This window comes from Ammodytes marinus (genome assembly GCF_949987685.1).
Source record: "Ammodytes marinus genome assembly, chromosome: 16".
Lineage (NCBI taxonomy): Eukaryota > Metazoa > Chordata > Actinopteri > Uranoscopiformes > Ammodytidae > Ammodytes > Ammodytes marinus.
Genome location: NC_137220.1, coordinates 25787405 through 25803222, shown reverse-complemented (window position 1 = coordinate 25803222; position 15818 = coordinate 25787405). Strand labels below are relative to the sequence as shown.

The 15818-nt window shown below is 43.2% G+C and overlaps 1 long non-coding RNA gene across 1 annotated transcript in view; it reads right to left on the bottom strand.

Annotated features, from left to right (window-relative positions):
• The window catches only part of LOC307263613, a 59601-nt gene extending 45284 nt beyond the window's left edge, over positions 1–14317 (bottom strand). The window contains exons 1-2 of the long non-coding RNA XR_013845282.1: positions 14216–14317; positions 13139–13863 (exon numbers count right to left, since the gene is read on the bottom strand). This is a non-coding gene — a long non-coding RNA (uncharacterized lncRNA). The remainder of the gene's footprint in view (positions 1–13138; positions 13864–14215) is intronic.
• Between the last annotated feature and the right edge of the window lie 1501 nt (positions 14318–15818).

The window sequence follows — 15818 nt, the reverse complement described above, 5'->3', positions numbered from 1 at the left end:
CACAACAGCCACGCACCACTGCTAATGTCCTCCTTGTGTGTACATACAGCATGTTGGTGTTTGTGTGCACATGCATACGTTTCTATCCCAGCTGCACACTATTGAGTTGAGCTCCAGATTCCCTTGTCCACAGCTGTCTACACCCCGACACACGTGCACCCCATTTAGGCTGACGCTGATTGAGAGCCGCGGGGGGGGAGGGGGTAGATATAGTTATTCATTTTGATAGCCCTACGGTTTCCCCTGCTTTCTAATTGGGGTACTGCCAATGTTACCCAAGGAGGCCTGGTGTTACAGTGGAGTGAGGTGGTGGGGCTAGGTGCGTTAGGAAGGCCTGTAAAAGGAGCTGCTGCCACTTACAAAACCATATTCAAGTCAACCGCAGCAGTGAGCAAAAGACACACACAACCATAAGACAGAGATATGAAAGAAAGGCTTAATGCTCAATGCACAATATGTTCGATCTTAAATGAGGCTAAAATGCAGCTAATGAGCAGATGTTTTCCTCAAGCCTTTGCTCGTCTGCAAAGTTCAGTAAAGAAAGAGTCCTGAGTGGATGATTAACCTCAAGCGTAGACAGAGGTTAACCCGAGCCATGGACCAGACAGATATATACACTCAGACTTCCTCCTCTCTATCTCTCCCTGAGCTCCACCTTCGACTTGCTCACTCGACCCAATCTGCCATGTCTCAACCCATGGCCTCAACGTATTGTATGCAATAAACGACAGCTTGGGAAAAAAAAACACGTATCTCTTCCCTAAAGGCAAGCGAGCTGCTAGACTGTCTGCCTGCCTGCCTGCCTGCCTGCCTGCCTGCCTGCCTGCCTGCCTGCCTGCCTGCCTGCCTGCCTGCCTGCCTGCCTGCCTGCCTGCCTGCCTGCCTGCCTGCCTGTCTGCCTGTCTGCCTGCCTGCCTGCCTGCCTGCCTTGGACACGTCTGGTCAGGTCCTCATAGCTCGACTAGCCCGCAGTAGCTGTAATCAAAAGCTGTTGAAGGATTTAGATGATCGATTATTGTGAAGAGAGGAGTTACTCTGGAGAGCAAAGAAGAGAAGGAAAATATATACGCAGCTGGGAGCAGTGTCGCAACTCGCAACCACTGGCTCCTGTTGCAGTTTAGCAAATGCGAAAATGAATGGGATTTGACGCAGGTGCAAATGTCAACAAGCTCTCCACCAAGGCCTGAAAGTAAACTGTGGGCAGTGTGAGATTGTACCCTCACTGAGAATAAATAGCAAAGAAATAAAAAATAAAAAAAGCAAATAGTGGCCAACAGCTCCGATAAGACCACAGTTTGGAATTTGGTTTTGGTAAGATAGCCAAGATAGGAGAGTTACGGAGGAATTGTGCACTGTGTATGAAATATTACAAAGGTTATGCAGCACGCTGTGTGGGTGTGCATTGATTTATGTGTGTGTGTGCACAACTTCGTAGCATGGCTCTTTAAGGTGGCTAAAGTCCCTTTACTGACAAACCTAAAATGATTCATCTGATTAGCTGTATGGTGGATGACTTGACATACACTTGTACCAGTGCAAGAGGTGTGGCTATCTGTATAAAGTACACACACACACAACACTGTTCTGACATACACATGCATTAACCTACTCCTGTATATACCTTTAGTTGCCGTACTGCACATGCACACGCACACACACACACACACACACACACACACACACACACACACACACACAGCCCATGGATGCGTAGAGTAAATCAATTTATATCAGACTCACTGTATGTGAATGCACACGGTTGCACAACACTCGGATTAACGATGACACATTATCATGACATGTCTTTCCGATAATCTCCAACCGACAGCAACCTGAATGACTACATACTCTGACATCTGATTTGTTGAAGGCCAATTTGATCGGTGCACAACGACGTTGTGTGAGGAAAGTGCACTGGGAGGAAACCAAAGACTAAGCCCTCTTAGACTAGCAACAGAGCTCTGAAAAGAAAAAGTCATATTTAATATTCAGGAGGACATCTGTTCACAAGAGCCGAACAAGTAGTCGATAAAATAACAGAACGTTATATTTCAGTGGTTATGAAAAGTTGAATTGGGTCAGGAGGACCTATACAGGTCCGAATGTATTGAAAATGTGTCTTATTTTGGTAAGTTCAACCACATGCATGAAACAATAAATAAGACCAATTATAAAACTAACACGTGGCCTGGACATAATGTGACCAACAATATCTTAAATACCTACTTCACCAGTGGAAATATTAAGGTGTATTGAACTCTGAGATACTATGTAGTATGAATGTGCAAAGAAACATTTAAATTGGTGCATCCTAGCCTGAGAAAAGGCAGAAAGAGTGTTTTATGGTCTCACTGTCTAACCCTACATTTTCCCATGTGTGTGACATCACACGTGGGAAATGTAGGGTTAGGATTTACAGGAAAGCTGGGCCAAGGGAAGACTGAGGGAAGATTGAGGGAAGAAAAAACTTCCTTCAATATATTATAATAGCGATTTTATAATGATAGAACGCCGGTTCCGTATGGTCAAAGTATTCCTTTAAAGCACACACATAAAGGACACCTGTGGGAACATCAGTGGCACTGTACTTTCCCTCTTACTGTCACCCTATCATAAGCTGCCCCACCTGTTCCTTCACCATGTCACATGTCACCATCTTTCCTTCATTCATTCATTCTCTGTGTTCTGTAATGTCTGGAGGAGTGAAAGCAACGAAGAGCTGAAGAGCTTTGCCAAGTTTTTTGTCCCATGATTCATACAGCCGGTTGTTTACCGTTTACGCATTGCTATTTAGCTCGCTCACTTTTTTTTTGCTTGCTGTGTTGGTACACACACACACACACACACACACACACACACACACACACACACACACACACACACACACACACACACACACACACACACACACACACACACACACACACACACACACACACACACACACACACACACACACACACACACCACAAAATTGGAATTTTGTTTCATCCCCATATTTCCTGAAATTATTCTGAAATATGTTGTGGACTTACTTTGAGCAATCAACATGAAATGCTGACATGACCCTATATAGGCTTTGCTGGGCTTCACAGCATGTCAACTGTCGAGTGCCGGAAAAGGCATAAGAAAAGCGACAGATGTACAAAGTGAACAACAGTTGGTTTTATTGAAGTTCACTGTGAGTTTATCAGTGTCGGTACACACAGAGGCACACGGCCACTTTGATCTTCAAAGGGGGATGAGCAAGAATGAGGGGCAATAAGAAGATAATAATGCCAATCTGCACCCATTACTCCGTAGATCACAGGGACACTGCGACATGCACAAGTCGCTTTTACTTTCAGGAGTGGGAAGCTTGTATCGTGTTACCACATTGCCATCTAGCGATTAAACTCGAGATTGACTTTTTTTGTCAACTAGGCGGCACTAACAGAAATGTCCTGCATAAACCCATGTATGCTAGCTTGAGTTCATTTACTCATTTAAAAAATCAAAAACAGAGTGAAAAAAATTGTCCATAAAGAAATCTGGGAATCATCTTTTATCAAAGCAACAGAATTATGTAGCTCCTTATTGTACTGTCTTTCACTTGTGGAATTTAAACACCAACAAGTGAAAGGTGCACTATGCAATTACTTTTTTTTTTTTTTTTTTTTTTTTTTACATTTGCAGAGCATGCAGTTAGTTTACAAAACAAATGTTCTCTATATGGACTTCTTCGTATTGAATAATTATATCATTTTAAAATCAAAATGAATATGAGGCAGCTTAAACCAAACTGACTAGAATATGTGTGTGTGTAAACAAAAATGTGGGCCCTGCTGCTGTAAACAACAACCGTGAAACAGTAGCTTTTAAGGAAACTTTCTAACGTTAATGTTCCAGGGATCCTTCAAGGGGTTGGTGTAATAAGCCAGACTTCAGCCTAAACCTTTTCAGTCTCATGTGTTTCTTGTTTATGTCTTGTATTCAATGGTAAAAACATTCATTTGATGTTCATTTAGTGTTAGGTCTTGACTAAGTGTATGGTCTATAAGTTGGAAAATGACTGAAATAAACTAAACTAAACTAAAACCAAGGGATCAAAGAAAGTGTGTTTTTCAGTGATGAGAATATACCTTAAAAACATTTCACTTATCTGACAGTTACATAATGCACCTTTAAACACAAATGCTAATTAAATAATGTATTAATAGCATCATTGCAGATATCTACAGAAACTAACAGTAGAAAACTGCTCTGTGTGTGCTGTAAAACTTGAGGTCTGCTGCAACCCTCAGTTCTTTTAAATCGAGTCTGAAGACTTTTCTGTTTCCATTTTAACCTGTACTTTTTATTTTATTTAAATGTTTTACTTCTTTTCATTCGCTTTTAAATGTCTTCTAATGTGTTTTATGTATTTTAATATTGCCCCTGTAAAGCACTTTGAGTGGCCTTGTGTTTGAATTGTGCTATATAAATAAACTTGCCTTGCCTTGCCTTGTAGAGGATGTTGTAGACCTGTTCACAGTCACATGTCTTATGCAAGAGTGACACCTTGTGGGTAATGAAGTCAACTGCACTACAGTTATATCGTACCCACAGAGAGAAAGGTAAGTAATGCTCTGTTGTTACATGCAACAGGCAAACAGTGGAGCCTTATGTCTGAAGACAAGGATAAAACTCTGACCTCTAGTGGTGTGTGAAGAAAGTGACGTGTTTTTGTTGCTCAAAGATGGGAATTTTAAGGGGATGAAGCCAATTAGTTGTGTTGTTCACATTTTCCCTGCGTTCCAATACCCATACTTCCATACTATTTAGTATGCCAGAAAAATAATTGGGATGTGGGTGGATGACATACAAGCCCCCAAAAAAGGTTAAAAATAAATATTCAAATATTTGACATGAGAATTATTGAAGGAGCTGTAAGCGGAATGGTTCTTTTAGCTAACTTCCTGTCAGTTACTGCAGTTAGCAGTCCCCTCACTCGTCCCTACGTCACCACATTAATGCACTGCGGTCTTCGAGCAGCAAGTTATCTAGCATCATCTCAGATCCATAAGTGTGATAAAACATGGTAAAAACCATCAAAACAGACATTGGGAAGGATTTTTACCTGCTCTGCCATTGTAGGCGCATAAACATTCACCCATGTGTCGCTCTGGCGTGCACCGGCAGTGAGACCATGAGTGAGACGGGTGCGGACGGGTGTCGGTTTGTAGCGTTCTCTCTTGTGATTGGATAACATTTCGGGATATTACCTAAAATGTAATTGCTTATTACATGCAGAGCAGCTGACTAAGAGATCGGCTTTATGAAACGCGCACATCGTGTAAGTGATTACTATATGAATAAAGAGCGATTTAACACTCATGTTAATATAAATAAACCACTTACTTCACCTTTAAGTTTAGTGTTACTGATTCTTAAATTTCTCAAAATGTATGTGGTCTTTTAGATTTGTAATTGAAATATGTATTTATTCACCAATGTGTTTGAGTCTGTGCTTAAAATTGTCATATGGTGTGACATGGAAGTTTTTCTATTTAAATTACAATGGGATTTACTTTTCTTAAGTATACTGGTTTTATCACAATTCTTCATCTTATCTTCATTGAGATTCAACATTTCCTTTTACAAAAACATTACATTTGGCATTATTTTTCTTAATCATCGCCCAATATGGGCCATTCCGCCAAATGGGTGACATTTCTGTCCCCAAGCCTTCAAAGGAATACATTTGAATGAAAATTAAATATAACATCCATTAATGTATTAAGCAATGTGTCTTCCACATTGACCTGAATGTGAATTTAAAATATGTATGTTATAACACTGATAAAAACTACAGTTTACACTGAAAAATAGCATTTTCAACCTGTCCCCACTCTCTAACACAACACTTTAGTATGAAATATAATGAAAAAAATCCTTTAGAAATCTTAATATGTTTGCACTGATGTGTGATTCTATGTTCAATATGCTTCAATGCAAATGTTATCATCAGAAATCCATAATAGTTTAGTTATAATACACATTTTAGTCGTGTCCCCAGGTTTACACTCAGTCCTGTTACCCTAACACATTTAACGCTCTAAAATCCTTGCAACATTACAAACAGCCCTTGCTAAACTGGAATATGAGCACTGTATCTCTTCTGATAGGTCATGGGAAGACCAAAAGTAGGTTCCCCCCTTTTATTTTCAGTATATTGGATGATATTGTAACAATAGTTGACGGGGTACATCTTAAGTCCTGTTACCTAAATTATTTATTTAATTGTATTTGTTTATTTTTTAAATAATACTTTTTAACCAGAATGTGCTGAGTGTACTCATGCTACTAGAATGGACCCTATGTATCTATATTTGCATGTGTATGCCAATTATATGTTAAAAAACTCAGTCCTGTTACTTTCAGTCCTGTTACTTTAATACATTTATATATATTATAAACCTATTTAAAAATGCAATACAATTTCCTGAGATTGACCAATATATGTTTTGAATGGTTAAATATATGTGTTATGAGATTCAAATGTCATCCATTTGGTGGAATGGCCCTGTACTGTATAGAGATGGCGACAATAGGTAAAAGTATAAATACAATACACAGCTTTTACATAGACATTGATCATAAAACGATTTTATATTAAATATCATAGTTTACTCATTTTTATCCAAAAAATATTTTTTGATATTTAGTATTGTTGTATCTATTTAATATCAATAGGACAGCATCACGTAGGTGTAGTTCTATACTAAGTCATTTAGAAAAGATCTTTTGTTATTTATTAATTCAGAAATGTAATTGTCTATTTTACAATGGATGATTCATTTTGAGCCTACCCAACACTGTTAACAGTTACTTTACAGGGAAAATAAATCCTTAATGCATTTTATAAGGTTCTTAGTTAGCACCAACTAGTGGCCAACAGAGAGTATACAGCCCAGTGAACATACTTTCTGTCACTGCCAACATTGTCCACAAGGGCGCAGCAGAGTATAACACATGCACTTGTCGAAAAACGCACCACAGACAGACACTGAGGCATATCTAGCATTCCCCAATGGCATTGTTTTTCAGAAGATTAAGATTTTAAAGTTAGAAAACACAACTCAAAGTTCAAATGTTTTGTCATAAAAACTGTTTTCAAGAACAAAATGCGACCTGAAAGCCCACTGAAAAACATGAGTGTCTGCCTCTCTTCCACAGCCTGTGTTCACAGTGAGTGATGCCCTGTGATGAAAGCCTGAGGTCTGGACAGCCTCCAGTGGTTTTAGCTGTCATTACAGCACTTTGGCACCGTATGCTTATCTGTTCCCCCCCCCCCCCCCCACCTGGTCAGGGACGCTGACAGACACTTCTTCCACTTCCACAGCACATTCAGAAGCATGGGGCTAACTGTGTTAGCTGGACCACATAGCATACCGACCTGCTAGCAGCACCTGCCTCCGAGTCGCTACAGGCTATTGCTTTTACGTGACATGGTCATGTATGTGCCCACTGTACTTGCAAACAAAGCAAAACCAAACATGCATGTACTCAAAGCTGTCTGCATCACACAGATCCCCTACACAAGCGCGCAAGATTTAACACACACATGCACCCACACACACACACACACACACACACACACACACACACACCAGTCGTCTGAGGAGCCTGGTGGTCTGTTGTGTCCCGGGGAGGTCACGCAGGGAATTTCACGCTCCTCTTCACACTGAAAATGTCTCCTTTATCCTCCCCAACCAGAAGGAAATACAAGGAAGAGAGGAGTGAAAGAGCGGAATCCGGATCGAATGGAAAAACCTCTGAATGAGAGGATGGCTAACTGTGTGTAGGTGTGACTCGTTGAAACCCAGTGGCGTCGCTATGGCACACCCACACCCAGGAGAAAGCGAGGGCCGAAACGTGGTCACAGGTTCAGTGGAATGTGAAAGTGGCGCGAGTGGAAGACAAAAGGAGGAATTTCCCCCTCTGAGACCAGAGGCACGGGAAGAACAAGTGAGAACAATTTGAGAGAACACAGAAGAAGGAATGACTGGTATTCAAAATATTGCAGAAAAAAGAAAAAAAAAGATCACCACTTCGATTTATTTGTGTGCAAGGCAGGTCAAGATGACACCTGAAGGTCCACCAGCACACACCTGGGGAGAGGGGGGGGGGGCAAATAGGGGGACACACCCCAAAAGAAAAACAGACAATGGGAAATAATTGCAAAAATTGTGCATGTGATGTCAAAGTACTCCTCTACACTGCACACGCCTCACAGTTACTCACCTCACCTGCATGGTGGGACTAGCTAGAGTTTGTGTTCTTAGCATCTCATTTACTTCTCCTAAGCAGATCCACAGTAGGCTACCCTTGTTGTGAGAGGTGGCTGGTCTGAATGGAGGTCTGTCTGTCTGTCTGTCTGTCTGTCTGTCTGTCTGTCTGCCTGTCTGCCTGTCTGTGTCCGGGGCTGACAGAGATGCCCCCTGTGCGTCGCTGTGTGTCTTCCCTGTTTTTTCCTCTGTGTCCTACTCCTCCACCCATAGTTCACCTTATCCTCCTTCACCTTTCTATGCAACCCATCCCTCTCATGCTCTCTTTCTTTCTCCTATATTCCTGTAGCAGAGTTCAGCATGGCTTTGCCCATACGGAGAGAGAAAGGTTAGCTGTAGGAAGTTTGTCAGGTTTTATCACTCCGTTGGGGTATGGCTGGGCTGGGCCGTGCAGCAGGGAGTTGAGTTAAAAAAGGGCTAAACGCCAGCCAGGTGCAGAGAGAAAGAGAAAGAGAGAGAGAGAGAGAGAGAGAGAGATGTTTATCAAAGAGGACAGGCTGTGTGAGGGTAAGACCCAGAGGCATCATTTTTGGAGAATCCCCCCACTCATGTTCACCACTTCCTCTGAAAGCACCCTGCCACACTCTCACTCAAGCACAAGCTGTCCTTCTCTCTCTCTCTCTCAGACTCCCCACTTCCTAATAACTCCCAAAGAGGAGAGGGCCCTTCTTTAAAAACACACACACACACACACACACACACACACACACACACACACACACACACACACACACACACACGCACACACGCGCACACACACACACACACACACGCACACACACGCGCAAGCACCCCTCTAAGTTGTGGTTTCCCTGTAGGAAATCAGCAATCTGCTGCCATTACCCACCGGCACTCACTCCTCCTCTCTCCTCCCTCCCTTCCTTCCTTCCATTTCTTCACCCACACTCACTCTCATTCACCCCCCCCCCCTGTTTAAACAAAGCATCTCTCCGTTGTGAGCATCATTAGACAAGAGAGGGAAACAATTGTTGGTAGGGCCAGTAGGAAAAAAAAAAGCACCACGCAGACTGTGGCAACCGGCCAGAGACACAAAGACAAAATAGCTAATTAGTCTGAAGCAGTGGTCTGGTGTCATGACATCACAGAGGTCCATAGCTTTGTGTAGCATGATAGACATGCTGCCCCCCCTGTTGTGTATTACTGAGGCACTTGGCTCTATGATGTTTGGCAGTTTGGAAGCTAAGGTCCTAAATAGGGTCTACTCAAAGCCGACCTTCGAAAACATTGAGCTATAACTATCTATAACAAATCCCGCGGGGGGTGGGGGGGTGGGTGGGGGGGTGTTCTGGAGGAAATGAACACTCACAAAATCAAGTGCTATGAAAGAGCTATTGTACCAGATAACTCATCAACATGCCTCTGTTTTCTTACACGTTTCCCATAAAGCAGTGATGTGCACGTCCATCGTAAAAAGAAATCTCGCAGTTAAAAAAATTCAAATAAAAAGGAGGAGGAGGGAAAATCAACTAAGAAAAGAAGAAGAAAACACTTTACAGTGCTCCGAACTTTTTCAAAACCTCTCTCCTTCTCCCTCTTCACACAACCGCACACAAACACACACACACACACACACACACACACACACACACATACACACACATAGGCACAAACACATACACCTCGAAACAAAGGTGCCATTTTACTCAGGAAGGGTCAGCAGTTCTCTCCATCAGACAGGGGCTTGTTCTTGGTCAGAGGCTGCTGCCCAATCTCAGGCCACCCTCCCCTGGCTCCAACGGCCCCCTCTGGCCCCCACCACCCCAGAGACAAGCTCCCCATTGTTCCCCGCACTACTAATAAATGACAGTTCTCCTGTTCAGACAAACTTTAGAGCCCATTCTAAAACACACACACACACGGGTGTAAATGGTGCTCTATATGAAAAGGACACACACATCAGCTCCATTCACAGCCTGATATTTCTCATGGAGCTCGTTAAGAGGTTATCTGACACTAATGATGGAAGGATATTTTCCTGCGCTTCAAGCTTTGCACCCTGAGGACTTGATGAGGTAATGCTAAGGGGCAAATATAGCTGCAAAAACAAGGAATAATTAATAAATGCTCCTGTTGCTTTCCATTTCCCCCCCTCCCAGCGGTCGAAAAACGGTCATGACATGGGAGACGTATAGTTCACCAGCGGGTCACCCTGCCTGGCCGGCGTTGTCACCTGTGTGCCATGTCACATACAAACACACACGAGCGAGCACACATACTCTCGCGCCAGATACCCAGCTCCAATCGAGGGCCAGGGACCCCGAAGTGAGCCTTACGTTTGGACATGATAAATCACCACTCAGCTTAAGCTCATAAACAGACCATTAACACGCTCGACCACAGCAACTCGATCTGTTTACCTTAACCACTGTGGCTTGGGGGACTATCGCTCTCTGGCAGGCCTGTATTAGCATGCCTGGGGGGGGCCTGATGCAAGTGTGTATCACCGGGGCCCCCGCCGGCTCAAACTCTGGGGCCACTACACGCATTCTCAAATGGTGCTGCTTCGGTGTTGTCTCAATGCTTAACATTTAGGTTCCTTTTTCCACCACTTTCGGGCTCTAGGTTTTTAACTTTCAGGTATCAATATCATTTTGATAGGTCAGATGTTTCAAGATAAAGGAATAGTGTTAATCCATCAGACAGCATCGGACAGCATATAACAAGACAGACGACGATACGGGGAAGTCTGAAGTCAAAGAATTGCAAGCGATGGGAAAGTTTTCAAGGAAACGTTGAGTGGAGTAAATGCAGGGTTGTTAAGTGAGTCTGACCCTGGTGTGTATACTGCTCTCTACTGCGGTTCACCACAAGCGTATCATATGACAGCTCAGCCCGGCACACTCAGCCCTGTGAGAAAAAAGGCAAATTCCTGATTTGCTATTTCTCAGCTTTGGGCTAAAACATAAACAAAAGTACCCCCCCCCCCCCCCCCCCCCGCACCCTACACACACACACACACACACACACACACACACACACACACACACACCCCTCAATAAAAAAAAGATTGAAATACTCCAGCTGCTCTGATGTCCAACAGGTCGTCTTGACTGAGAGAGAGAGAAGCGGGTGTGGGAGAGGGGGGCGTGTGTGGATCTGTGTTTGTGTGGTGGTGTGAAGGCCAAACATGGGGTGATGCTGTCGGCAGCGTGCTGGGGACAGATACAGGGCGAGAGAGGGGTCACCTCCACAGACATGCTCCCGCTCCGGTCAAACCCACAAAAGGAGAAGGAGGAGGAGGAGGAGGAGGAGGAGGAAGAAGAAGAGGCACAAGTTGTGGAAAAAAAAATATATAAAAAAGGCCCAGTGTTTAGTCAAGGCCTGCTCACTGACACAAAGTCCGTCTTTGTCTGCCTCCCAGGGTGCCAGATAAAGGAATTCTTGTGTGTCGGGGGCTCTGACCGAGTTTATTTGACACTTCAGCTCCTTTTGTGAAGCAAGTGTCCCACCGTCAATGCTGGCCATGAGAGTCACTTGGCATTAGACAGAGGGTCCCTCTTCAGTGGAGAAAGGGGGTCTTGTTTGGAGAAGATTTTTAATGTGGGGGGGGGGGGTGTGTGTGGTTGTGTGTGTGTGTGCCTGGGGGCGGGGGGGGGGGGGGCTGTTCGGCCTGTGCTCTGCGTTTGTATACAGACATATAGTGGGGGCTCTGTCCCCTGCTCCAACAATAGTCGGAGTTCTCTCATCGCTAAGGAACTGGACAGGATTGGGCAGTGAGAGCACAAGGGTGAATTTAGGAAGAGGAGACCCCCCCACCCCCTCCACCCCACAATAAGGTGAACCACTTCATCAGATAACTTTGAATGCAATGCCGTTATGTCACAGCGGGAATGCCAACATGCAAAACCGGTACGAATGCGTCGACTCCACCAAGGAGTGTGTTCACATGCACCTGTAGCTCCCACTCCAACTAAGCATCTTAACTTCATCCAGATCTTTTTCTATGTATGGTGGAGACTTGATGGCTTGTACATGCCATGTGTATGGTAGCTCACCACTTATGACAGCACCCTCTGTGGGCACAGTCTAGTTACAGAGACAGATTTAGTCTCACCTGAATGGAGTTACTGTAAGAGAGGTGGGAGGACTGCATGTTGCTGCTTACTATGGTCACTGTATCCACACACACTCCTCGTTTACTTTCGCTGCACCTGGTCTCAACTTCTGACAAGTCGTAGCTGTGTGAACGGACTGTGGACACCTGGCACTGCAGGTATATAGGGTCGGTCATAAAGGTTTACATTTTGAAACGCTACATGGTCAAATAGAAAAGGCAGCAACGGTGTTCGGGTCATGCTTCTGAAATACACCTAATTCAATTTGAGTCCGTTTTTGAGTAGGGAGAGATGTGAACCCAGGGTGGTAAAGGAGCTATGGTCTCACACTGAACAGGTGAACCTCAATATGTGAAGCAGCTCAGGGGTCTAACAAGGGCTTTGTATATCCAACACACCCAATGCAGACACAGATAAGAGGCAGAGCCCTAACTGGATACAAAGTTACCAAAGAAACCCATGGGAGAGGAGTTTGGAGTGTTAAGTTATGAAGATGTAAATGGGTGTGTAGGGAGATAACCAGACGCTAACCTTTGGCCAAAACAGCCAACATTTGATTTTGTCTGTAAAACAAAAGCAAAGGGTGACATCAAGGTTTTTTTTTTTTACTTGGGACCGCTCTGCAACATCAAATAACGCACTATGAAGCACTTCTTTTTTTTAACAACTCAAATAAATAAATGATAAACTGACAGAAATATAAGCTACTGAAAAGATAGAATGTATGGGCACAGTTCCCTTGTCTTTACATACCTGCTGGATGAGGAGAAGCCTTCTGTCATTATCCAAATCGCTGGACATCTGCTGAGCAAGCGATGCTCAAAATATATTCCAAGATATTCCTTTTCCCGTGCCAAAAGTCACATTTTCCAAAAAAAAAAGAAAGAGAGACCAATGTCATGGCATAGGCTGTCTATGACACTGGCCACACTTGAACACACGTCAAGTTTCCCCCCCAAGAGACTCGTCTGTCCGACGAACGGATAGTCCAGCAGCAACAGGACTTTGGCAGCAGCGGCGTTGGACACAAGTCATCCCGTGTCAGAGACAGTATTTCCTTATATCCTACAGGACGATCCTTAGCTGGAGCGTTGAATACATCGGCAGTTGCCATCATAAAATTTGACCAATATTCACAATAATAATAATAACTCCTCCACGTGTGTCAGTGCAGTAACATAGCAGCGTAAAATCCTCCAAATGGGTCCAAAGAAACCGTGCGTAAAAGTGTGTGCCTGTTTCGCTCGGCAAAATATAAGCAGGTAGATCCGAGTGATTATTTCCTCCTTATGGTCCAGTGTAGTGATGGTGATATGCTGAGAGCTCCAACTGCCGTCTCCGGTCGCTGATACGATGCGCTCCTGTGTAGAGCCTGAGCCGTACTGAGCCATAGTTGGAGCGAAGCAGCGCAGACACATGCTGCTCTCAGCCAACGTAGGTGCGCAAGGCATGATGGTAGGTGGAGTTTATTGTTGTTGCTGCCAAACGTTTGAGAACACGAGAGAGAAAACAGATAAGAATCTTTGAAAAATGTCAAGGATTTTTTTTTTTTTATGTAGCCTATTGCATTAAAGTATAATTGAAAGTACTGCATACTGCATAGCATTGGGAAGTAACAATGTTCAGATAGGCTACATTAACAAACATTCATTCAAACCTGTATGTGTATTTAAAAAAAAGTGCTATACTGGCATAAATAATAATCTGAAGTGTGATAATAATATCTGTATTAATAACTATTAATATGTATAGTACTCAGTATTAACGTTATATGTAATAGTCAAATAGGTTACTATGTCCTGAATGTGGGCTGTTAGAATCACTCATCACCTGTCAGTCTGATCCCAGGTTGCGTGTGAGCCCTGTGTGAGCAGCGTGGGTGAGTAATAATGATCATCTGTGGCTGTGCAGAGATACAGGGATGTCGGTGCCTTGAATCACCTTCCCATGAATGAATCTCTTGTCTTTCTTACCTCACTTTCATGTCCTAACCACCTCCAGGCTTGCTTGTATTCTTGTGATCATAGCTCCCCTTAAACGTAAAAAGAAATGTGGACTGGATTCCCGGGAACGGAGTCGAGTCTAGAAGACTCAAATTTTTATTATTTCATTTAACCTATATTTATACTCCAGAGATCCTTTAACACGCAACTGAACTTACATTACAACTGAGATGGATGAAAGAAACTCAAGTTGAAGTAAAAGTTTTACCCATGAGAGGAACAAAAAAGATTTTTTTTTTGGAAACTCAATGTAAAAACCATTGTTAACATTTTGCATATATGACTATGTGAATCATGCCTCTAAACAAGCCAAATCAGGCTCAAAACAAGTGATCCTAATGTAAGAAATGTAATTTCCCCTTAGTCAAAATAAAGGTTTATCATATTATAATTTATATGTATGTAATATTAGGTATTTTGACTTTCTACCATGACATATTCAGTTTTATGAAATTAATAAAAAAAGAGTTTAAATGTTGTTGTCTTCCACTACACCTCTATTACCCATCTCACTGTGTACAGTACACTGCACTTTGAGGCAGGTAACACTCCACTCCAGCTTTTCCCTCTCTCCTCATTTGGCCACGCTCCAGTACAATCCTGGAGTACCTGAATTGCACGCGATTCTGTCAATTGCAGGTACTTGATGGCTTTCTTGTGTGCTGGGGTTGAAAAGTTGCTGGTAGGTTTTGCGCACACACAGCATTGCGTGACTAGAGCTGGGAGATGAAAACACAAAGACATTGTTTTCAGTGATCAAACCCCCTTTATAGTAACTCAACAGCATTCCTGACTCACATTCCTAAGCCACCGCTGCTGTGTGAAGGTTTTCTTTTCTCCCCCTTTTGAGAAAAAAAATAGAAAGAAAGACATGGGTGCACATTTTTATCTGGTTCACTATGTTGACCTCGCACAGTAATAACACAGCTACTTAAGCTCATTCATCGTGAATCAATAAATAATTACTAGATAATGATCGTGTGAGGGGGTAATTCAAAGGTTGTTATCTCCTGTGTAAAACTATGTGACGAATGTAAACAACAGAGCCGGCAGTTCCTTTTGCTTTCATGCTCAGCAATCAGGTCATCAAGACAACACAGCTTCTTAAAATGAAATGAAAATGCTTTATTTCCCCCCTTGTGTCTGCAGGATGCATGCGTGTCTGCAGGCTTGGCAGTGTGTGTGTGTGTGTGTGTGTGTGTGTGTGTGTATGTGTGTGTGTGTGTGTGTGTGTGCAAGTGTGTGTGCAAGTGTGTGTGCAAGTGTCTGCAAATGTGTGTCCGTCCCCCCCCCACTTGGGTGCATCCTCCTCCGCCATGTCTCTACTCACGCCAGTGTGTGTATGCGCTAATGTGCACACAAATGTTTTCCAGATTTGGTGTGACAAGGATAATCATACCCAGAGAGCACCAAAGCCATTCTGAACGCTG